We start from the raw sequence: 26,723 nt of genomic DNA, 5'->3' as shown, positions 1-26,723 counted from the left end.
ATAATAATAATAATGATTGGGGAAAACATAGAAAAGATATTGAATGTTGAAGCGGGGAGATTAATGTCTCTGTATTGACTGACATGCATGGCATTCCCTTTTGAAAAAGCAATGTAATACACTGTAAAGTTATATGTAATCCAATGTAATATAAAGAAGATTATGATGATAATAAAAATTAAAAAAAAACAATTATGGCTAATCATATCAGAAAATAAATTTTAAAAATCTAGCTTATTTATTTTTTCCAAATCTTAAAACCCCACAGCCATTGTAAAGTAATATTTTTGTTTATAAAGACTTCAATCATATTAGATAGTATCTCATGTTTTATAATCTTGTCAGAAGAAAATCTCATTTGATTTTGAGTTCTGTAATCATAACTAGGTCGATTGTCTTCAAAGCAATATGTGCAAGACAATTCACTGAAACTACATGAAGATGATACACAAGAATGCTTCAGAAAATTTGTAGAAAATGAAATTAATGTACAAATTTACTTAAGCTCAAAAAAATTTTGAAATTCTTACTTACCTTTTCATAATACACATTTTTCCCAGACTCTTTGGTAGACTGCTTATATACAATTCTTGTTCCAGTTATCAAGTGTTGCATTACAGATTACCTCAAACTCAGTGCCGTGAAACAACGATCACTTCTTTACCTCATGAATGTGCAATTTAGGCAGGGCTTAATGAGGACAGCTTGTCTCTGCTCTGTTTGGCATTGGCTTGGGATGCTCTAACAATGGCTGAGAACTAGAATTATTTAAAGGATTCCTCATTCTCAAACCTGGCAGTTGATGCTATCTGTCAGCTGAAGTTGTCAACAAGACACATGCAATCTACACATGCTCCCAAAATGGTGGCTGGGATCCAAAAGAAAGCATCTCAGAGACAGAGAGAAAGAAAACTATAAAGAATATAGTATAAGGAACTATATTGTCTTGGAAGTCACTTCTTACATACTGTTAGTTGAAGAAGTCGCAAAGCCCTGGTGGGTACAACAAAAGAACACATAGATACTCTTGAAGGAGTGATAAAGTTTTGGAAGAGCACATGAGGTAGAAATATTGTTGAGACCACTTTTTAAAAATAGAATTGATCCAAATTCCCTTTGTACTTATTTTACTAAAAAGTAGATAAATATCTTATTATATTTTGTATAAGACTTGTTATGGTACTCTCTCTGAGTTCATACATATGTTGAATGACATGTTATTTATGATCAGTTAATTATAAGACAAATGTGCAAATTCCAGCACAGTTTCAAATCTACTATGATGTATAGTCTATGCCCTTGGTTAAATAGTTTTAAACATAGTATAATCTGGTTTTAACTCAATTATTCCTTACAAACTGAATCTATGCCTTAAAATTATTTTACAAAAAAAAAAACTGCAGATTAAAACTATTATTAGGGACCAGCAGTTGGCGTAATGACTATGTAGCAGGACTCCCATGTAGTTGACTGTAGTTTGATCCTGGCCTCGGTAGCTTAAACTCACACCAGGTGCCGTGGCATGCATGCCCAAGATCCCGAGAGGAGAATGGAGGAGAAGGGTTTGCAGCATGGTCATCCCCCTTGGGGGTGATTTCTCACTTTCTGTCTCTCTGTCTTTCTCTGTCTTTCTGGCGAGTTCATGCACCCTATAGCAAAAACCTCTCAAAAAAAAAAAAAAAAAGACTAATATTAATAGGATAAAAATATGTGAGAAAATAAGAGTTGCCACTTGCCTTTATCTTCAAAAAGTTCTAATTTGCTCATAATATAAAAACAACTATGTGTCTCTGTATTGACTGACATGCATGGCATTCCCTTTTGAAAAAGCAATGTAATACACTGTAAAGTTATATGTAATCCAATGTAATATAAAGAAGATTATGATGATAATAAAAATTAAAAAAAAACAATTATGGCTAATCATATCAGAAAATAAATTTTAAAAATCTAGCTTATTTATTTTTTCCAAATCTTAAAACCCCACAGCCATTGTTTAATATAAAGATGAACTCCAATTTTGAGATGGGCTTATTGATAGGATTTCTGGTAGCGAGCATGGGCACCAAGGCCTCCAGACTTTTCGGATTTGTAGCTACGGGGGTCAGCCACCAGCAGGGTCCGGTCATACTGGATGAGGAAGTCTTTGATCTTCTTCGAAGCCTCACCCACATATTTCTGGTAAGAGGCCACCAGGGCTTTGGAGATGGACTGGCAGACAGCATAAATCTGGGCCACGTGGCCACTACCCTTTACACGGACACGGATGTCCACCCCAGCAAACTGTTCCCTGCCCAGAAGGAGAACAGGTTCCAATAACTTATACTGCAGCGTGCACGACTCGGTCTTCTCCAGTAGCTGCCGGTTCGCCTTGATAAGGCCTTTGCCCGGCATGCAGTGTGCCTCGGCTGTGGCTGTCTTCTTGCGTCCAAAGACCTGCACAGACTGCAGAGGGCCCTTAGACCGTATGGCTGTGGGCGTAGAAGAGCTCCTCACCGCGTGGCCCTAAAACCAGAAAAGCTAAAAATCTAGTTTGTAAATTACCAAGAAAACTATTTGAAATATTGAGAAAAAAATCTTATATTGTGCATTGAGATAATGGCAAATTATATAAACCCATGATGATTTGCAGACACTTTAAAATGAAGCAAATAGACCGTGCAGACATAGCTTCAAGGTCATAGAATAGTCATACTAATAATTTCTTTATGTCTTTAAATAAAAGAAAAAGAAAAAATATTTAGGAGGTAATTCTACACTTTACATTTATTAGTATGGTATGTATAGAGAGATATATAGAGAATGTATAAAATTTTTAAATTACCAAATACACACAATTGTGTATACTAGATATTATTTACATGTATATTACATATGAACAAATACACGTGAGCCATGCATTTCTTTAGCTTCTCTTTTTTTCAACCTTTGCCTTCTACAAAGCCTATGTCCATGTAAGAAGTCTAGCAAGCACGGAAGGACTCTGCAGAGTGAAGACAGAAATCACACGGCACGCTGGATCATGGAGATACCAGCCACATATAGGCACAACCTTGGAGTTTCTGGCACATCCAACAACCCGCTGATGGCAGCTGAGTAAATGACCCGAGTCAGTCGCATAAAGCAGAACCCCTGTCCTAAAGAATATTAACCAGATTTCTGACTGATCTTGACAAAACAAAATTAAATGGTTGTGTTTTTTAACGTTTTAAGTTTTAGGCTATTTTGTTAATCCACACTAGGTCATTAAAACAATGACGTTGTCTGTAAATACTGTTTTATTTGTCCTTTCATAAAGTTTTGCAAGCCATTCCTTAGAATCAATTCGGTTTTATGAATGGCTACACAGTTCAGAGACTCAGAAATAGCGAATGTCAGGTATAAAATATATTTTAAATGCTAAATTTTACTTGATTTAATATTTGATTTAAATATATGTGTTTGTGTATATATGTGTGTGTGTGTGTGTGTGTGTGTGTATATATATATATATATTTGAGGGGTCTTCAGAAGAATCATGGAAAATGCAAATTATAAAAAATGCTAGGCACTAAAAAAATATTTCATTACTTCAGTTCCATTTTCCACAAACTTGTTGAAGTACCTCTGCACCTAACTTCAAACTGATGTCCATTTGTCTGTTTTTAAGTTATAATATTTCAATAATCTTTCTTCAAAGTAGAAAGATCAATTAGAAGATCTTCCAGTTTTGGAAGTCTATGAAATAGTTGTGAACCTAAATAAAAGCTTTTAAACTTATAAAAAAATTATATTTCATTTTCTTAGAAATCATGTTTTATCCTACAATAGCTACTTATTCACTCTGCAATTTTGAACAAATTGCTTAAGGTCTCCGGACCTGTATTTCCTTACTTAGAAAATGAAGAGAAAAACAATAACTATCAGACCAGTAAGTGACATGGCGTTTAAGGTAGCTGAATCTCATATGGATTACTACGTGGTTCAAGTCCTAGACCTGGCAGCTTGAAAAAATGCCGGGTGTACATGTGTACATGCACAAAATCCTCAAAAGAGGGAGAAATGAAGAAGAAAGGATTGTGATGTGGCATCTGTCATAGGGCTGCTTTCTTATTTTCTCTGTTTCAGTGAGCACATGTGCTTTCTGACAAATTAAAAAACAAAATGAAAACAAAAGCAACAACATCAAAAAGGTACCCACCTCAAAATTATTTTTAGGGTAAGATGAAGAAGTATATGTAATTGCTTTAAATATTGTCAAGCACATTTTCAGTGTAAGTGTTAGCTATAATTATTTATCACAGGTATTTATATAGGTCAATTTTCTAACAGATGAATCTTTTTTATTCCCTAATGTGTTATTTCCTGACCATCACTGCTAATGCAATTAAATCTCTTACATTTCACTTATGAAAACTTCACTTTGAAAGCTGAAATAGTCAAAATCTATTGTATAATATATTTCTCTTTTCAGAAAAATCTGCTTTCAACTCATTTATTTAAATATTCATACAATAAATTAGATTTTTGTCTCTGAATTTAAGAAGCTAATAGTTTTTCAGTGTGATAGAAAGACAGCAAACCAACCAATGGTAATATAAAATAGTAAGTGCTAAAAATAAGATAGAGTGTATGATGCCACTCAGTAATGGGCAATCTAGTCAACATTTTATCTGAGTTTGGGTTGGAAAAGGTCAATAGCAACCCATGAGGAAGTTATCCTTGAGCTGAGTCTTAAAACATGAGAAGTACTCTGTTAGGCAGAAGAGAAATTTCAAAAAGTTAGAAGGCAAATGAAATTTATATCGATGGGGAATATGGAGGAACAACACATAATAAAACTCAAGAGAAGAAAATGTCTAAGACATTTCTATTATGCAACCTAATGAGTATTAACCCCATCTTAAAAATCTGAAGTCAGGAGCTAGCAGATGGCATAATGGTTACGTCACTTGACCCCAGCTAGTCAACAGTGGTTCGAGTCCCAGACCCAGCAGCTTAAAACTCACGCTAGGTGTGTGTGCATATGTGTCCAAAATGCAGAGAGGAGAATGGAGAAGGGATTGCAGCGTGACCATTCTCTCTTGAGGAAGATTTCTCACTTTCTGTCTCTTTGTCTCTCCAGCGAGTACATGTGCCCTATAGGAAAAATCTATCAAACAATTTTTTAAACTAAAGTCATTAATAATTTTTATTTATTTCAATGTATTGTTTAGATTTCTGTGTCAAAGATTTGTGCAGAGGGTGGATTGGAAGATGACAAGAATGAATACAAGAATCCTGTTTGCAGATTGTTAGTAAATGTCTAGATGATGACAGTTAAAAATCAGCAGCAAAGTAGAAAATAGGGGAAAAAGTCAAGAGATACTAAGAAAGTGGAATCAGTAGGACTTAGTAATGGTTTAGAGAAGTCGAGGTTGACTCCCAGGTCTTTACGAAGAGGAAAACCATTCCTCTATTAAAAATGCAATAGCAGCACTACAGGGAGTTGCTCTAAACTAATTTGTTTATATTAAATGTGCGCTAAAATATAATTGCTCTTTCATATCATATATTTTCTCATATTCAGATAAAAACATTTATGTAAAGGCTTTCAAATCTTCTACCAGGATTGCAGTGAGCAGGGCTGAAAGCAAAGTGTGAACGTCAAGGAGAAAAGTGAGATGAAGTCAGTCTCATCTCAGCGGCACGTACTCAAAACACTAAGAAACGATAATATGCCATTAACTGTGAAAGGAATGTTTGGCATCAGGAAATAGAATAGGAAGAAAAATTTTGGTTAATATTATGCAAATACTGTCTACTCTTTCTTACAGTGTGTTTTGTAAATGATTTAATTTCTATTAAAAGCATGACAATAATTCAGAGAGGCAGCATATAAATATGTAAAATTATTTTTAAAATGAAAAGACCATTTCACATAAATGTAGGTATTGGGTCTGTACAGAATATAAATTCTAATGGATTTTTTTTCCAACCTAATTCTTCAATTAAATGCAAATAATCCAAAAAACGAAGACTTCTCCTGACAAATATAGGTACTATAATTACACAGAAAACAGGGTTAGCTGGGGCTGTGACAGTTAAGGCAGTTGATCCCACAGGCCAACTGTGCTGTTTGAGTTTTGGACCTAGAGTGGCTGAAAAAAATGTGAAGACTAAGAATAGTAATGTGACCATTCCCAATGGGGGGGATGCTTTCTTGCTACCTCCTCCCATTCCCACTCTCTCTCTCTCTCTAACAAGTGCACATCCTCTGACATTTTTTTTTTTAATTATACAAAAAACTAATTATTTTTCTTTGGATTTTTCTGGTTTGGACTTCCATCCATGAGGATGGCCATGCCACAATCCCTTCTTCTCCACTCCCCTCTCAGGATCTTGGGCACGAACTCACACACGCCAGGCCTGATTCTCAAGTTCTCAAGTCTGGGACTTGAACTATGAAGCTGGCCATGTGGGATTTAGTGCCTTAACTCCATGCCACCTACTGACCTCAACGGACTACAGACTTTTAATTAATAAAGATACAATGCAAATTTGTACTATATGAAAAATGGTTGTCAATATTGTAACTTTGTTTAAGATTAAGAAAACTCTTGATCCTGGATTCATTTTCTTACATTCTTGGATTCTCATTTACATGAACTGTTACAGAAATAACATTTTTAGGTAATGATTCTCCTTATATTTGAAGAGGATCTAGTGTTCCCAAAATATATTCAAGTAGTTTGAACTATATAAATATAATAAGGATAATCACAAGCACACCAAAACATCTCAAAGAAAACCAAGCAAAACAAATTGTGCTGGAAGAGAGAGAGAGAGAGCGTGCATGTGTATGTGTGGGTGTAATTCACTTGTAGGCTTTTAATGCTCTTGATATTGCTTCTCAGTGCATTTGATAAAAGTGAACTATTAAATGTGTGATAGAAAGCCCCCAAGCATATCATTTGCTCTTTAGAACAAAGATCTATTTGGTGTTATAAGATTTACGTGACAAGAGTTTATGCTCTCTAGAAGAATGCTTCTTAGGAACCCTGGGAAGTACATCACCCATGCAATAACTTTTAAAGAAATGATTAGAATTCCTTTTCTTAATTATCTGTTCCCACAGAGCTCATGAAGTCCCCGAAGGGGATTAATTTACTAAAGACAATAATCTCCAACACCCACCCTCAAAATACTTCAAACATGTTTAGGAGGCATTTTCTGTGTTTAGATTGCTGCTGAGAAATTAAATTCCTTTTAATAACATTATATTAGAACCACAGAATAATTTTTTTAAAAAACTATCCAAACACATACTTAAACAATGATCAAGAAGAACTAAAAGATATCAATGCAATTGCAGGCTACAAGCAGGATAATCCAAAAGACTGATCATCGAATGCCCGTAGGTACCATGAAAACAGAATAAATGCTGCATCACAGAACTCGGGCTGAAGAGCTAATGGCACAAACTCCTGTGGAATACGGTGCTCAAAGGGTTGAAAACAGTAATGTTGGCGACCAGCATATGGTGTAATGGTGAAATTGCTGGACTCTCACATAGTAGACTGTGGTTCGGGTCCCGAACACAGAGGCTTCAAACTTACACCAGGCGTGTGTGTATTCATGTCCAAGAATCCAAGAAGAGAATGAATTACAGCATTGTCATCTCCCCTGAGGGCTGATTTCTCTCTTTCTGTCTCTCTGTCCATGTCTGTGTCTCCAGCAATCTCACGTGCCCTATAGGAAAAAAAAAATTAAAAATAAAAATAAATAAAAATAAACTCCCTCAAAAAAAAGAAAGAAAAGAGTAATATTGAGTAGTCTGTATATGGAGAAAGGAAACCTCTCACCCTCTTCCCTCCCAACTCCACATTTCTCAGATTTGATACTGCCAAATAATGACTCCTCTTCCGCCAAGCAGGAAAGTGAAGGTTTAATTTACAAAGAAGTAGAAGCACAGAGGCTCCAGTCCAGGTAAACCAGGTGCTGCAAAGAAAGCAGAATAAACGGCCTACTGGAAATGGAACCTGTCCCGCACAGGGCCTATTCTCATGAACACTGGGAGTCAGACAGACACACACTGTCTAGGCAAGACACTAGAGCATGTTTTCTGGTGAAGCTGCTTATGTCCAGAGAAAAAGAAACATCGGTGCTTATAATATAGAATCTACTTTCGAGAAGGTGACCAGATTGCTCCTCAATTAATTTAAAGTGAAGTTTTCTATCAAATATTTTGTGCCCCAATCTTAATTAACTATGAACACAATAGCACAACAGGTTTTATAAGACAGAGAAAAAAGACAAGACAAAAGCCCAAAGAAAACAAAAGTAGGAGGCAAAAATTTTGAAAATTCTTTGCAAAGTCAAAATTAATATAGTCAGAATAGACTGGTCAAGACGCTAGCAAAAACAGATGGTATACACAAAATCTAATACTGAGAAAACACCGGTGAAGACGCTATCTACCAGCTGTGAGCATTTTTAAGAAAAACCCACAAGAGCTATCAAAGCATCCCTGGCTTAGCAGAGGCATAATATCCTGATGGCCTTTGGGTCTGGAGGAGTTGGGAAAAGGAGTATTTATTAACATGCATGTGTGGAGCACAGGGTCCCCTTATACAAGCTGTGTCCTGGAAAAGGGAAAAAGTTTTACTCCCTATCTACAGCCTGACAGGAATGAGTGAAAAGTATATATATCCTTCTTTCTGTCTCTGCCCATGCTTCCCAGTGGTACGTCCCAGCCAGAGGTGGGTAACAAGAGAGTTCCATTGGAATAATCCATACCTATCAATCCACAGCAATCAAATAAGAGCACAAAGAAGAGGGGGAAGAGTAGAGTGAATCAAATGGAATAAATAGAAAACATCCTGAAAAGGAAATAGAAAAAGATGAAAAAGCATCCATAAAACAAAAACAGAATACTTAAAAACATAGATTCTTGGAAATTAATAATAGGGTTTACAGAAATCTAAAAACATATTTATATTTCTGTATATATATTTTTTTTCTTTTGTTTAATTTTATACATTTATTGTTATTTCTCAATTTGACAAGAGAAAGTGAAAGAGAAAAAGAGAATGAGAAAGCAAGATGATATATACATATATATATATATATGTATTTATTATGTATATATTGGTTGTCAGGAAAGTCATGACACATTTTTTTCATAGAAAACTATGTCATGACTTTCTCAATGACCTAATATTTATTAGAAAATATATTAGATATTTGGTATAGCAATTGGGTGTTTTCAATAACATTAGAGCAAAAAGGTAAGTGATGTGAAATAGACAATATACTGAAAATTCAACACGTGATCTAAGACGTTCCATTCAATTTTAGAATTTCCAGAAAGAGAAATAAATAAAATTCACTGGCAGGGGGGAGGGGAGGAGTTATATGGAAAATAAACTCTCAGAATTGAAAGAAATACATCTGTACATTGAAAGTGCCCAGTACATGCTAAGAATTAATACAAATACCCCCTCACCCAAGAATAATTATGGAAAAATCATTAACTTCCAGTGATAGTAAGTTCTTAAATTTTCCAGTCACGGAAACTCAGTTCTGTAAAATGAAATATGAATCCGAGTTTGTTCAGACTGGTTACCCAGGACACCAGAAGATCATGAGAAAAGTCTTCAAAGTTCTGAGAAAAGATGAATGACATTCAACTTAGATTTGTAAAATCTCCCAAGTCCAGAATTCAAGTTTTGAGGTGAAAAGCAGATTTTTTTTTTTTAGAGATTTTCACTATAGGGTGCATGCATTCACCAGACAGACAGAGAGAGACACAGAGACAGAAAGCGAGAAACCCCCCCGCAGGGGGTGTGGTCACGCTGCAATCCCTTCTCCTCCATTCTCCTCTTGGCATCCTGGGCACACACGCACACGCGCCTGGTGTGAGTTTTAAGCCACCGGGTCCGGGATGCGAACCGCGGTCGACTACGTGGGAGTCCAGCGACATAGCCATTACGCCAACTGCTGGTTCCCAAAAGCAGATATTTTGATACAGGCAAGTGCTCCGAAGTTTCAAAACCTACCAATTATCCCTAATGGAATATGTTGGAATTGGTATCTGTGATGTCATACTGCCATTTTCCTTTAGTTTCTGATGATTTCTTCTTTTATTGGCTGTCAATCCTTATGTAAATATCAGCAGATGCTGTTTGGGATGTGTGTGTGTGTGTGTGTGTGTGTGTGTGTGTGTGTGTGTTGATAGATTTTCTTTTATCTTTTGAAAAACTGTCACTCTATTTATCTGTTAATATGTATGTGCACATATTTATGTAAATATGTACAAAAAGAAACATGTCCCTATTTCAGTACTTTTAGCAAGAAAAAAATCTTTTTTGTTTGTTTGTTTTAGAGAGATGTTTGCTATAGGGCACATGTACTCATCCAAGAGACAGAGACAGAAAGTGAGAAATCACTCCCCAGGGGGGATGGCCACACTCTACTCCCTTCTCCTCTCGGGATTTTAGGCACGCACGTACACGTGCCCAGCCTGAGTTTTAAGCAACTGGGTCTGGGACTTGAACTGCAGTCCACTACTACATGGGAGTCCAGGGACATAATCACTATGCTATCTGCTCATCCCAAGGAAAAAAAATTAAATTCAGGTGCTTTTATTTAGAAAACATTTATTCAGAATTTGAGATGATGGAGTGAAAAAAGGGACCTGTTGTCTAATATTTGGCCATGTGAGATCGATGTCTAACTCAAATCTTTTCCTTTCTAACTCATCTATCAAGAATTAGAAAGAAAAGAAGTTAAGGAGTTCCAACTCCAAAGCTATCCTTTTGAACATATTAAATGTTAGAAATGTAATCAGTTCTTCCAGGATAATTTTCCTGATCTTTAAATATTTGAATGATAGCAACATCTATGTCGTAGGATGTTTAAGAGGCTCAAATGCGATTATGTAAGGTGAAGTGAGTAGATGTGATAGATGCTCGAAAAACATTGAATTGCTTATGCTATCTTACCTCAGTCTAAGCATAATAAAAAAGACAGGCGTTTATCTAAAAAATAAATTGTAGGAATGGGAGAATATCCTACTTAGAGAGGAAAGAAAAGTGAATAGAGAGGAAAGTGAAAAGAAGTAGAGATTATTTGGGGTTTAGGGTCATAGGTGATTTTTATTGGTGGTCATGTACGTAGAGTTTTGGGAGTAGTGAGTTATATATAAAAAGTAAATGTTAAAAGCTTTGCTGTGTTTATAAGATATAATTCTTCTTTACTAAATTTTCCAGGTGATTTGAAGACACTTTCTAAGGCTTTCTTGAATTGAATTCATATGTCTTTTAAATGCAAAATGATATCCATTGTTATCTTGAAGAGAAAGTAAACCAAGCCTTAGAATAAAAAAAAATTAAAAAATAAATATTTTTTAAAAACCCTGCCAATTAACTTGTTATATAGCATCACTTTCATTGGCAGTCTATTCTAAAGCTTTTTCCTCATCACACTTTGACCAGAAAGAACCCCATTTGCTGTTTTGTTGTATGTATATAAAATGTGTAACGGCTTGTGTCTAGAAATTTTCACCCTTGGGCAAGCCTGTGATGGGCTGGTTAAGGAGCTGGATCCCACTTGGCTGCCTATACACTATGGATACACAGGATTGAAAAAACACACTTGGCACGTGTGCATGCATGCCCCAAATCGTGACAGGATGCCCCACGAGAGTGCTTTCTTCTCCCTCTCTCTCTCTTTATATATCTCTGCATATATATCTGCAGCACCCTCTGATAATTTTTTTTAAAAAAAGAGAAACACAATCTTCACCTATTTTACTTTGTTTTTTTTTGTTAGAAACGTTTACTCCCTTAAGAGTCAGTGAAATTCCAGAGTGACTTCTCACAGAAAGTACCCTGAGATAAATTAAATCCAATTTCTTTATTTTACAGATGGCAAAATCCTAATCAAAATAAGTGAATTTAAATTTCCAGGGTCATACAACTCTTAAGAACTGGCAGAGGAGAGCTCAGAACCCCTATTTCCTGAACCTCACTCAGTGTGGAATAGAATAATGCTGGCTTGTATTTTCCTGAAAGTCAGAGCTTTTTTATGAAATAACTTCGACATGGCTATAGCTTGGTAGAATGAAGCCAGTAAAGTCTTAGTTGTCTCTAATATCATTTCCGTGGACCTCTGACCACTTAACCTTCGTCCTTGAGGAACCCTACAAATGCTTGCTTGCTTGATTCAAAATTCAAGCTCATTGTTGCATCAAATCATTGCCACAGTAAAAATTCTCAAATCTTCTCTCATACCACAGGGATTTCTCTTTGCATTAGGCATAAAGCCTAACTTCTGACCATCATTTCCAAACAAAAATACCCAATGCAAGCAAGAGTCTCTCTTACTTAAATGTATTCGAAATAATTTTTATAGTTTCCATTATGATTTCAATTATGGTATAATCGTCCACGTTTTTTAAAAAGTCATGGATGCATGATGCGATGAGGGAACAACTTGTGAAAACCATTAATTTTCTTGCTTGCAAAAAGTCTGTTAGCTTCATGTCAGGATTCAGTTGGGAAAGTAGTTTGAACTGCTAGCTGCTACAACTCATTGTCGTGTTTCCTAGTCACTGAAGCAGAGCTGTCCTAAATGAAGACAAAGTAGAAACATTATGCCTGTCAGAGGAAGTTACCAGGATCTGACAGAAGCTGTTATTGCCTTAGCACCAAATTTCAAAGTCTTCTATGCATGGACTGTTTCATTATAGAAACCTACTGTTATGGGATTTATTATTATTTTATTATTTTTTTCTGTAACAGCTAAAAAAGTATTTTGTTTTATTCACCGATGCACAATCATGGGTTTAATAGTTTGAAGGCAGAAGATATTATCAACAGTGGCATTGTTATGGACATCCATGTGGTCAGGAAATTAACGCTGGCAGGTCAGTCACAGAAGTATCATTTTGGTGTTTTGGATGTGAGAAAAAACAAAATAGTGAGCACACAAAGAGAAATCTCTGTGGTATGAGAAAAGATTTGAGAATTTTAATTGTAGTTAAATGATTATTATTTATTGCAGGTCATTTGAGATGTATTATGCAGAACTTTCATGACTAGTTGCCAAATATTTCATCGGAGAAGGAATAATTCAAATGGGATATAGTAAGATACAAGTATGTCCATAATCTTTCATATTTCTCATTAAGAAATAATTACCCTAGTATATGTTTAATGTTTAAAGATCAGATGTTTTATTTTGTCCTTCTTATATTCTAAATCTAAGCAAACATTTCTTCATTGTAATAGGTCTTTTTATCATAAAGAAATTTTACATCTTTAAATAGTCAAAAATGTACACATTTTTCTTGCAATTATTACCTTTGACTTCATGCTTATAAAGGCTAGGTCCATGTATTATATAAATATTTGTCTATACATTGTGTTAATATTTTTAAGGTTGAATATTATTTTAATGCATAATAAAAATAATTATTAATCATTTTGGCCCTCAGTTTTTGTAAAGCATTTTTCAACTTTTGTGCAAAATCTCCTTCTTTTACTGGCTTCTGTTATTTCCATATATAATACATTCACTATGATATAATCAATGTATATCTTTCTTATTTGGGGAAACTTAATTGTATCTCCCAAGACATTTAGATCTTGATATTTATTGATTCAGCAATAGCGATTGGGTAGGTACAGCATGTGGAGCCAGCCTGCCCAGATTTGAATCCTTTCATTTTTTTTTTTTTAAAAAAAAGGGTCAGCAGATGGCATAGCAGTTATGTTGCTGGATTCCTACATGGCTGACTGCAGTTTGAGTCCCAGATCCAATGGCTAGAAACTCACGCCAAGTGCGTGTATGTGCGTCCGTCCCTAAGATCTCGAGAGGAAGGAGGAGAATGGAGGAGAAAAGATTGCAGCATGACCATCCCCCTGGAGGGTGATTTCTCACTCTCCTTCTCACTGTCTCTGTCTCTCTGTCTCTCTGGTGCATCCATGTTCCCTAAGGCAACAATCTCTCTTTCTCAAAAAAAACTACATATGTGCATATATGTGTATATGTGTTTGTATGTGCATATATATATATATATATAATGTGTTTATTGCTAGATTTTGTACTTGTAGAAATTGAGAGAGAGACGAAAGAGAGAGTAAGAGACCACTGCAATGTGGTGTGGTTATGCCTCAATCCTTTTTACTCCATTTATTTACTCTGTCAGCATGTCGAGCACACACCCAGACACAAGTGTTTGGTGTATATTTTAAGGCACTGAGTCCAGGACTTGAACCATGGTTCACTCTGTCAGATCTGGTTTCCTGACAGTTGCACTACTAGGTCAGACCCAGATTTAAATCCTTTCTATATCACTTGCTAGCCTTGAGTCTTTGGTAAAATGACCTAGTTTTTCCAACATCTTGTTTTCTTCATCTATGAAAGGGTGATGACAATAAGGCCTACGTCATAGAGAATGAGAATTTAGACTGGTCATATCTATAAAGCACTTAGAACTATGCCTTGTACATACTTTGATAAAATACAGCGTCTGGTAAATAAGAAGTGTAGTTAGAGGTTTATGCCTAAAGTCAGACTTGTGTTCACGGATCTGTATATATCAGCTGTGCTTGCTATTGAAAATATTTAGATTAATTAAGATCTTTAATGAATCAATAAAATGTGGGGGAGGGGGAAGGCATAGAAAGCAACCATGGATACCAGAGACAGTGTGGGAGGAGGGTGGTATATGGCAGAGTGTCAGAGATAGGGAATCAAAGATGGGAAAAAAAAGCAAAATATACAGGAAACAAGAAATGGAAAATTATTTGTTGACGATAACGTGTATGTTGATGTGCTTGATTCAGCCAATATACGGTGTATTCTGGATGGAAAATCTCATTTGTATGCTATAATGACGTATAGTAAATGAATGTAAATAAATAAATTTAAATAACAAAAAAAGATTATCCTTCATATGGGAAGAAAAGACAAAAACATTCTCAGATAAACAAAACGTGAAAGAATTTACCAACCCCAGACCTGCTCTCCAAGAAGTTCTGAAGAGAGTGCTATGCCAGGAAAACTAACATCAGACACACAGAAATAGGAGTACAAAAAACAACCAAGAGAATAGCCAACATAATAATAGGGACCAGTCCAGAAAGATCAATAATAATGTTGCAAGTTAACGTCCGAAACTTAAATGGAAATATCAGACCACAGTAACACTGCAAAGCAGGAGATTCATTACAAGAGATGGAACTGGTGAAATGCAGTTTTATGATTTTTGACTAAACCATTACTGATCTTCTTCTATGCCCTGTTTCCAGATTTAAGGATTTGTGTCTTCTCTTGAACTCTTGATAGGTTCATCTACATACTGTTTGAACTGAATCCTAACCTTTTCCTAGCTTTAAGTCTTAAGCAAATTTTTCTTATTTTTTAATTTCAATCTATTAAAACCAAAACAGTTTTTATTGAAATAAAAAAATTAGAAATGTCTATTTAAAAATAAAGAAAGAAAAGAAAAGCTAACTCAACGAGAGCCAGCAGATGGCGTAGCAGTTTTATGGCTGGACTCTTACATGGCTAACCATTGGTTTGAGTCCCAGACCCAATGACTTCAAAATCACGCTGAGCAGGTGCATGCCTCAAATCACAAGAGTAGAATGGAGGAGAAGGGATTCTAATGTGGCCATTCTCCATGGGGGTGTGATTTCTCACTTTTTTTTTCACTGGCTCTGGCTCATTCCCTCCTGTGAGCGTACGTGCCCTATGGCAAATACCTCTAATAAAAAAGTTAACTTAAGGAATTGTGACCCATAATTGTACTTATTGAATGCATTATTTTTCTGCTAGACTAAAATTTCCCTCAATGTATGTGATCATCTTAATCCTGGTTCTGCTTACTGTCAAGGATGATTACATTCTTTAGAAAAGATAAGCTGAAAATAGATTCAAGTAAGAAAGAGAAAAGTAAAATGACTAAATAATGAATAGAGAAACACAAAAAATAATTATTACATTTATATTTCTTTACATTGACCAGTATAAAAGTCCTTCCTTGTCTACGGTTTCATTTTCCAAGATTTCAGTTATCTATGTTCAACAGTGGTCTGAAAATATTAAATGGAATATTCCAGAAATAAAAAATTCATGAGTTTTTAATTGTACACTATTGTGAGTAACATGATAACCTGCAGTTCTGCTCTGTTCTGCCCAGGACATGAATCATCCCTTTGTCCAACACAACCACTCTGTATATGCTACCTGCCGGTGAGTCACTTAGCAGCCCTCTGGGTTATCAAATGTACTATTGTGGTATTGAAAAACGTGTGACCCAAAGTGCAAGAGAATTGAGGCCAGCAATTCGCATATACCAAATAAGCTTCAAGGTGCTTTCTCTAAGTGAAAAATCTGAACATTCTTGACTTATGGGAAAAAAAAATTCACATACTAGGGTTCCCAAGACCAATAGTAAAAATGAATCTTACACTCACGATATTGTGAAGGAAAAAGAGAAATGTGCTACTTTTGCTGTTCCACCTCAGACTGCAAAAGTTATAGCCACAGTGGGTGATACGTGCTTAATTAAAATGAAAAAAGCATTAAATTAATGAGTGGAAGACTTGAACAAAAATATGTTCCAGTTGATGGCTGTTGGGTTCAGTCCAATACATAGTTTCAAACAGCCACTGAGGAGCTCGAAACTATATCTCCCACAGATAAGCGTGGTGGTGGTGGGGAGGGGGGTTAGGCGGCAGCTCTGTCTGCAATCATCTACTAATCATCACCTTTCTAATGCATCCCAATTGAAATAGAACAGCCCTTTGCTCTAGTGAAGCTCAAAAAGAGAACAGAAAAGGTAAACTATAGTAGTGAAGGAAATAAAGAATAAAAATAAAGCATCTGGAATCTTAAAAATTGGTGCTCCCAGGCCAGTGGTGGTGTGGTGGTTAAGAACACTGGACTCCCACATGGCCAACCATAGTTTGAGTCCTGGACCTGGCAGTTTGCTTTGCTACTTTCCTTCTCTCTCTCTCTCTCTTTCTCTCTCTGTCTCTCTCTCTCTCTCTCTACTTCTCTGATCAAATTAAAATAAATAAAGTTAAATAAAATAATTCGTTAAAAAAATGTTGGTGCTACCATTACTCTTATTAAAGGATGAATCTGAAACAATCTCAAGAAGAGAAATGTAACTCAGCCAACCCTATTAGTTGATTCCTAACTTATTAACTTGATATGATGGATTTTTATGTATTCTTTTTGCCTCCAGCTTTGTTTCTTTCAAATATACTCAGAGTATAATATTTCCCAAAACTGCAAGTCCAGCATGTCTCTCCACTAATAAACCTCTTTAATATTTCCTCATATTACTATGGCACTTAAAACTCTTCAAAGAAGGATTAGGCAATGGTGCAGTGGTAATACAACTGAACCGATATAGGAAGGTCCTGAGTTTGCATCCCAGAGCCTCCTGGTGCATGCCAGGTTCCTGTGATTTGGGCGTACTAGGTTGGGTTGTTTTGCTCTATGAAGACTCTATTTAGAGTCCCTGTGTCTTTGACTCTCTTGTTCCCACTCTCTCTTTTGCCATGTGTGTGTTCATGTGTATCTTGTGGAAGAAATAAAATAAACAATTATTAAATATTAGCTCATTGAAAAAGTCATGATGTATTTTTCATGTTTTTCTATGCAAAAACAGCCATGACTTTTCCGACAACCCAATAGAAAACCACTGTATAGTTCCACAAATTTATCTAAAATTCCCAACTTTAAAATCATTCCTTATAGTAACTTAGAACACAGAATATGTTCAAGTACATAGTAATTTGGCAAAATGTGGAGCTTCGGTTTTATTGCCCTAATTGTCTTCCAAAAGATGAAAATGAGATTACTTATTTTCCTGAAGTAAGACAAGTTTTGCTTTTCAGAATGTTTAAACAAGACACTTGATCTCCAACAATTTTTTTAAAAAGGAACTGAGTGAGCCTACTATTCAAGAATAAAGAAAATAAATGCCTTTTTTCTTTTAAGAGATTTTTGTTATAGGGCGCGTGTGCTCGCCAGACAGACAGAGAGAGAGACAGAGAGACCAAAAGCAAGATATCACGCTCCATGGTGGATGGCCACGCAGCTATCCCTTCTCCTCCATTCTCCTTTCGGGATCTTGGGCACGCACACACATGCGCCCAGCATGAGTTTTAAGCCACTGGGTCCAGGACGCGAACCGCAGTTGACTACATGGGAGTCCAGCGACATAGCCATTACGCTAACTGCTGGTCCCAATAATTATCTTTTGAAATCAAACTGGAAAGGGTGGTTGGTGGCTTGCCAGGTCTTCTCTGAAAAACAGTGGCATCTCTAAGTAAATCAGTAGTTAGGGCAAAGGTAAGTAAAGAGTTCACTTGAGTTTGGGTATTGAAATGGAAACAACCCTACACTGATAAATTCCTAAAACTAGCATTCCTGTCTGTGATTGTATGAAGCACCAGAGAGACTACCAAACCAACATAGGCACTGTCCCTCCAAAGGCTACTGAATCCTAATAAATATAGGTATTTGATACATATAAAATAGTCACCGAATACATACATATATTAGAGGACTTCAGAAATCTGTAGAAAAATAAAATTAAAAGATAACAAAAGCTCTATTTCTTCAATAATAAGTGCCATCAAGTTTATGACACTTTTCTAAGCAACAATATCAGCACTAGTTCATCCCTACAGATATGTGAGTCCTGGGAACTTATTGCAGTCTTTTGTATTTGATTAACTAAGGAAAGATGAGCACTTTTAAAGATTTCTTTTTAATACTAGGAAATACAAGCAAATCAGGATTGTAAAGTGTATGACTAATGATGGTTTCCCATCAAACTCTCCACAAAGTGCTCTTGTTTAATGAGAGAAATGAGCAGGAACTCTGTCCTGGTGAAGAAGGATTCTCTGGTCAAACGTCCCTAAGTGTTTTCTTGCTAGAACTTTGGCTAACATTCTCAAAATACTCCCATAAGAAACAGATGCTATTGTTCCTTAGCCTTCGAGAACATCAGCAAACAGAACACCCTGGGCATCCAGGAACTGCTGCAGAGACCTTGGCCATTGGCCACTCACTTTTGCTTTGATTAGACCGTTTTCAGCTTTTGGTAGCTAGGCAGCCGGGCAGTCATTGTTTGACTTTGCTCTGTTTTGGGGGTCACACTGGTAAATCATGTGACATCTGTTACTATTATTTCATGAAACGCTTCAGAATCTTGCTTCTGCTTGTCTAAAATTTTCACTGAAAGTGCTTCTCTAGGTTGTAGCTACTCTGGGCACAATGGTTTTGGTATCCATCAAGCAAAAAAAAAAAAAATTTCTCAGTTTTTAAATTTTTCTGTCAGAATTGTGTAAATTCAAACAACTGAGGTGTCTGTGGTGCCAGGTATTTCTGTCTTTAATTGTCAATCCTCTTCAAGCAGATTATGAACAACATTAACTTTTTACTTTTTTTTTTTTTTTGGAGAGGTTTTTGCTATAGGGCGCGTGCGCTCGCCAGACAGACAGACAGACAGAGAGACAGAAAGTGAGAAATCACCCCCCAGGGGGGATGGTCACGCCGCAATCCCTTCTCTTCCATTCTCCTCTCGGGATCTTGGACACGCACGCACATGTGCCTGGCGTGAGTTTAAGCCACCCGGTCCGGGACTTGAACCACGGTCGACTATGTGGGAGTCCAGCGACATAGCCATTACGTTAACTGCTGGTCCCAGACATTAACTTTTTTCTTTACAAATTGATGTAGCTAGTCTGCCTCTGTGGGCATCATCTTTAAATCATTGTATCTCTTCTTAAAACAAGTTATTGATTTGTAAATTACTGCTGCCTTTAGAAATTGTGTTCATAATCTTTTTGTAAAGCATTAATGATTTCATCATTTTTCATCCAAGCTTCTCCATAAATTTGATGTTTGTTTCAAACTGATGTTCTCTTTGTCTTTCTTTCTTTCTTCCTTTCTTTCTTTTTTAAAGGTAAATTTTTGCTATAGGGTACGTGCACTTGCCAGAGAAACAGAAAGCAAGAAATCACCACCCATGGGGGATGACCGTGCTGCAACCCCTTCTCCTCTGTTATCCTCAGCATTTGGGGCAGTCACGCACAAATACCCAGCGTGAGTTTTAAGCCACCAGGTCAGGGACTTGAACTGCAGTCAACTATGTAAGAGTCCAGTGACATAGCCATTATGCCATCTACTGGTCCCAATGAGGTTCTCTTTCTTAGGACCTCTAACTAGATCCTGTTAAGACATGTTATAAAAAGTAGTTTATTATGGAGAAAAAACATTTTAAAATCCATGCCCAGTTTTATCATAATATGCATTTTTCATGAATATTTTGAATATCCTTCATATACATGTGAGTGTATATATATATATATATGTATACATATATATAGACAGAGAGAGAAAGAGAAGAGAAAAAAGTTGTCATTCTGTTTATACTAAGTATTGCAGAACAATTAAAACTGCTTATATGTGATAAGACAAGTGGATGAAATTCTAAGAGGTCCTAATTACTCTTTCTCACCTTCTGCTGTTTCCATGTCCAGCCTATTTTAGGGAGCTGAGAATCCATCTGTTATTTAAATGCTAACGAAAAAAGATTCCAGTGTACAATTTGTGATATTAATATACTTTGGATTTTTTTTTCTTTGACATACAACTATTTTTATTTAGGTTTACTACACAAAGAGTAGTCAACATTTTTATCTCTCTCTCTCAAGGGTTAGAGTGACTAAAGCTATTTTTAGAAAGCTATTAGAAAAATTAACCTGTCAGTATTATCTTAAAAATTGTATTTTTAAAGATGAGTAAAGTTGATAAAGGCAACATTTTTGACAGGTCTCTTTTTCAATGGTTTGACATTGACATTTTAGCAAGTTCACAAATGTGTCCAGGGTTTATCAAGTGTTAACATCCACAATGTCTGTAAGACATTCAGTCAGAGCAATGGTTTATTGCCCAATTTTATAGACTGACCTAGTTTTAAAGTTCATTTGAAGCTTCTTTTCACAATTAAGAAAACAAGCCAATGAGTCACCTAAAATTCTATCATTGGCAGAAAATTTAGTTTAGCATTTAAGCCTTTGGTATGCTTATATTCATATATAAATACATGCATAAATAGATAAATAGATTAAGTATACATTTTTAAGCTCATTTATGTATTATTTTCATATACATAAAGAGAAAAATATCCCTGATAGGGTCTCAATCCCCCACCCCAACCTTCCAGCCAGCCTACGGCTACACCATGTTCTGGTCGACCTGGAGTCTGAACGAGGGGCTTCCTCATGTGGCTTTGCATCACACAGTGGTGCCCTGCCCCTTCATTACATGACTGGGCCCAATATATATTTATTCTAATAACATTTCGTCACCTAGGCCTATCATTTGCCAAAATGTTTCAGTGAACCATATGAATAGTGAATTAATTCGATATTTCCTGAAATGAATTACTTAAAACCTATAATTGGTTTTTTTTGCCTTATTTCTAATGTGTTCTAAAATAAAGAAGTGTCCTTGCTCAATTAATTTTAGAGAAACTATAAAATAATATTTAAAATAATACTTACAAATGCTAGATATGTGTTTAATACAAAATTCTCAAACCTTAGACATCCTTTATAAGATACATCTATTAACGGGCTTCAAAACTTTGGATCCTTTCAACACATTTTTGGGAATTCTAAGGAACAGAAGTCTGCCAGCATGACTAATCATCACTGACAAACAACGGAGAGGAAAAACTCGCCTGCGATGATGGGATTTTGTATGCTTGATTTTGTTTTTGTTTTTGTTTTTTGCAGTTCAGGTGGGCAATATGGGACTGAATGTAAGATGCAATGCTCTACAAGCTTGATCCACATGAGAGATTTCTGGGTTCACTTCCAGAGAACTCCCTGAGAATGTCAGGCAAGCATGTACCCATTATCTGGGGTTGGTTAAAGCAGCGGTAGACTGTGGTGTCAATGCCCTGTGGGAGGTTTTGTCTTTCTCTGTCTCTCATGAGAGACAGAGAAAGACAAATATACCTAAAAAAAAAAAAATCAAATTGGCATAGATCTTCAAAAAGGGACCAGAATGTGCAATTGAAAAGCAATCCTTATGTTTTATCTAACACTCGTCTTTCAGCTGGGTCTAAGTGAGCCTTCCTTTTCAATCACAATTCATTTGTCAGGAAAAATGGCATTGCATTTAATTTACTTACAACTTGATAATTATAACTATTGCCCTCAAAATAAGATTCATGTAATAAAAACTCTCACAATAAGCCACCTGGTGACTTAATTAGCTGTGTAGGCAATTTTAAAGATGAGATTAATTGCAAATGTAAATGTTATACTTTATAAAATTTATGAACTCCAATATGTAACAAAGTTTTCTATATATTCTCTTCATTTCCCTTGGTTGATTTTATCTCTAGATACCTGGATTCCAGGTTCTTCTGAAGAGGAATATACTGGTATTCCTAAACATGGATATTGAATCCCCACTGGGGGAATGAGCCTGAATAAGGTATGTGACTAAGAAATACAATCTGAACAGTGGGGTTGAGTGGTCAATATTAACAGATAAAGACTCATCTAAGGGTTAGTTCTCTAATTGCCTCAAATATGACTACACAGACAATAACAATTTCACTAGCATATTTATTACATTTCCCTGGTCACTTTCTAAAATGATGTTATACGATATAATAATGAATTATAAAAACATACTGTATGTAAGATTGTTGAAATATGTTTATCTTTATAGATATTTTATCTTCTCCTTACTCTATCTGAAGCTTGTATTTACTTTGGAAAGAACATCACTGAGGAATTGGAAGGAGTATTTTATCAGGAATATTAAAAGAAAGATTATACTTTATTACATTTTGGACTATAATGAAAATGTACAGAAAATTAATAAAAATGATATTCAAAGTCCAGCTTTATTGAAAAGAAATACTAGTTTCTACATTTATTTAGTTTCATTTAACTTAGCAAAAGCCAGTGTCTGAGGACTCATATCAGAATTTTTCTCATACATATTGTATTACCTTAGTTCATGACAGGTAGGTCATAAAGCTGCCTGCTCTAAGGTTGAAACATAATATCACCTAAAGAAAGTAGAAATTTCACCTTGCCCCCTTTTTACCTGGGGAACTTTGGGGAAAAGGGAGAGTTTGGAGAAGCAGAATTTAAATACCTGAGTTCAGGGTTAGCAGGTGGTATGGAAGACAAAGTGTGAATTCCACACAGCCAACTACATGGTTTAAATCCTGGACTAAGTTTGACAAACATACTGGGCATGTGTGCATGTATGCCCACAATCTTGGCCAGACAGGGGAGAAGGGATTTGGGGGTGATCATCTCCCTTGGGGGGAGGCTGTTTTCTCACTTCCTCTCTCTCTTTCTGTTTCTCTCTGGCAAGTACACATGCCCATGCCATATGGCAAATTAAAAGAATTTAAAGCATAAAAAATATATAAATAAATATCTGAATCCAATCTGGACCTACCTCTGACAGATCAAAGACTCAACAGAATATGTATTTAAGACAGGTTAAAGAATGCATTTGGTCCCAGTAGTTAAAGGGTGTCTCATTTGGGAGTGTGGAGATGTATATCTAAACCAGATGATTTTGCTCTAAATGAGGCAGTCTTGGCAAGTAATGAGATCAAACTTTTGTGATACACTGGTTTTTACTGCCAAGTCTTAGAGATCAACAGTTAGGTAAAGGCAAGAATTAGATAAAGGACTGTGAAATTGTGATATTACTTTTAAAATGTTTATTTCTTCTTTGTCTCCAGTTTGTGGCACAGAGTTTCTAAGTATCAGTCATTTTTGTCGTGATGGGGGTGGATAAGACCAAAATTTGTTATATAATATTTGACCTTTGCCCTAAATCGCTAAAATGATGATAATTTGATAGTTACTGTCAGAACTGAATTAAATTGCTGGATACCTGGCTGATGTTAAAAAGTTGGTTGATGTAGGGGAAAGGAACCCACACATTTGGTTTCAGAAGTGTGAATAGAAACCGATCATGTGGGTCCACAGGCGGCATAGAGGTTAGGTGGCTAGATCCCACGTGGCTGACACGGTGGTTCCAGTCTCATATTTTGAGCTTGAAAAACACACTGGGCGCATTTGCATGCTACCCAAAATCCTGAGAGGAGAATGGGAAAGGGGTTGTATCATGGCCATCCCCCTCTTGTGGGGGTGGGTGTGATTTCTTAGGGTCTCTCACTCTGTCTCTCCCTGGCAAGCACATGGGCTCTAAAGCAAACACAAAAAAACAAAGAAAAAGATCATAGAAGGGACAATAGTAAAGATTCAGAAGGATTTATGGAGGCAGCAAGACCAAAGGCCTGAAATAACACGGGTAATTGTTACAACCTGCCTTGTGTCCCCCGTCTTCAAATTCATATGAGTCCCTAATACCCTCAGAACACGACTATATCTAGGCATGGGGATTTTAAATCGGTAATTAAATATAAATTAGGTCATTTTTATATTTATAGGCCCCAATCCAGTGTGACTGGTCTTTGTAGGAAGAGGCTTGTAGGTCACAGATACCTACCGAGGGACAATCATGTGAAGTCACAGTGAGAAAGTGGCCATCTGCCAGCCACAAGCCAAGGTGGGCGGTCTCAGAAGAAACCAACTCTGAAAATAACCAGATCTCAGACTTCTAGCTCCGGAACTGCAAAACACTAAGTTCCCGTTATTTAAGCCCCCAGTCTATGGTATTTTGTTATGGCAACCCTAGCAGACAAATACGCTAATACCAGCTAGCATGCTTGGTAGCTGACTCAAGGGGGGGGGGGGAACAGAAATCAGGCAACGCAAAGATTTCTCAGCAGATCCGGGCCAGTGTGAACCCTCAGAACTGCAGAAGGGGAAGACTGTGTCTCTCTCCCCCAAAGGCATGAGCTCTCCACTTTCATATAGCGTGGTGACATATTTGTGAAGGAGGAACAGGAGAAAATTATTCTCAAAGAATAAGCACTTAATCTAATAGTCTATATACCTCAACAAAAGGTGCACGATGGCATATCGGTGTTTTTATTTTGTGGTTTTTTTTTTTTTTTTTTTTGAGAAGATTTTGCTATAGGGCACATGCGCTCGTGAGAGACAGAGAGATAGAAAGCGAGAAATCACCCCCTGGGGGGGGTGGCCAGGCTGCAATCCCTTCTCCTCCATTCTCCTCTCGGGATCTTGGGCATGCACGCACACGCGCCGGTGTGAGTTTAAGCCACCAGGTCACGACATAGCCATTACACTAACTGCTGGTCCCCATGATGGCACATCTTAAAATGAGGTTGTTCTCCTTCAGACAGCAGAGTAGAAGTGCACGAAGCAAGTCCCATAAATTACAGCAAATAACCTGCAGATTCCACGCACGTCCAAGTGTAATGTAAGCAAATCTGAAACCTGTTTAAAAAAAAAAAAAAAAACTAAAGATACATAAATATAGGATTCACTGAATGTAGGAGAAGGGAAGATTTAAAAATGAGCTAATTTTATGAGGAAACATAAAAGAACACCAAGCACAAAATCCAGTTCTAAACAGTAGAAAGAAAGAAAACAAATCATAAGTTAATGAGGTTTATTTTATAATAAAACAAATTTAAAAACAAAGTTTATGTTATTAAAACCAGACTTCTAAAGTTCAAGAGCAGCTTAAGTACAAATATCAGCCAATATTTTCTTTTAAAACAAGCACAGTTTGAAAGAAGTGGAGAGTTTTATAGCATGAGGACCGTGTTACTTCACAGCTCATTTATAATGAGAATTTTTGGCCACAGAGATACTTGGCTTCTTTTAACCAGAAGGAGCCTAGCCCTTTGGATAAGGATAATTTCTGGTCCTTGAAGTCATTTTTGAAATGCTTATGGAAATTTTGTCTTATCTTTAAACCGCCTTTTAACTGGCGATGTTCTATTTAATGTTTCTGTTCATGCCATTCTTTTTTTCTTTCAAAGGAAAAGCTGGAGTGGGTGCCAATTAGTTTATATTACTTTTGCATTTTCCTTGACTATATTAAAAATTTAGCTTATAAATTTGTATGGGGCCAGCCAGTGGCAGACAACTGGATTCTACATGGCCAACTATGCAATTCGAGTTCCAAACTCAAGGACTTAGAAAACATGCCAGTTGCATGTGTGTGCATGTATGCTCAAAATCCTGGAAGGAAGGAGAGGTGAAGAAGAGATTAAGGCATGACAGCTCCCCATGGGGATGCTTTCTCATTGTCTCTCTCTCTCTGTCTCTCACTGTCTGGTGAGTGCATATCCTTCTGGCAAATTTTTTAAAAATGTTATAAAATCATAGAAAAATTGCAATGAACTTTATATTATGTCTAAATCAGATGCTAAAGAATAAAAAGTATGATTTATATATGAAGTCACCGTCCTTTAAAAATGACATTCTATTTTTGGTACAATGTAATGCCATACAAATATTACCATCAAGTAATGGGAAGAATAACAACTGAGGGAACATAAGCAAGTAAATCCACATGGAATCAATCATAAATCACAGTGTAATATTTAACAATAAGGTCAACACCAAAAATACTTCATTTTTTCTTTGTACTCATTGTAATATATATAGAGATACATTGGAATTATTTAGAGAGAGAGATTTTTGCTATAGGGCATGTGTGCTGGCCAGAGAGACAGATAGAAAACAACAAATCACCCCCAAATGGGGATGGCCACCCTGCAATCTCTTTCACTCCAC

General features: G+C 36.3%; 1 pseudogene; it reads right to left on the bottom strand.

Moving 5' to 3' along the window:
* Nucleotides 1–2,031: 2,031 nt before the first annotated feature.
* The window catches only part of LOC102489447 (40S ribosomal protein S16 pseudogene), a 29,632-nt pseudogene continuing 4,940 nt past the window's right edge, over nucleotides 2,032–26,723 (bottom strand).

Source organism: Tupaia chinensis, unplaced genomic scaffold, assembly GCF_000334495.1.
Source record: "Tupaia chinensis unplaced genomic scaffold, TupChi_1.0 Scaffold139833_1, whole genome shotgun sequence".
Classification (NCBI taxonomy): Eukaryota; Metazoa; Chordata; class Mammalia; order Scandentia; family Tupaiidae; genus Tupaia; species Tupaia belangeri.
Note: the sequence above shows the minus strand (reverse complement) of the source record. Positions and strands in the feature narration are given on the sequence as shown.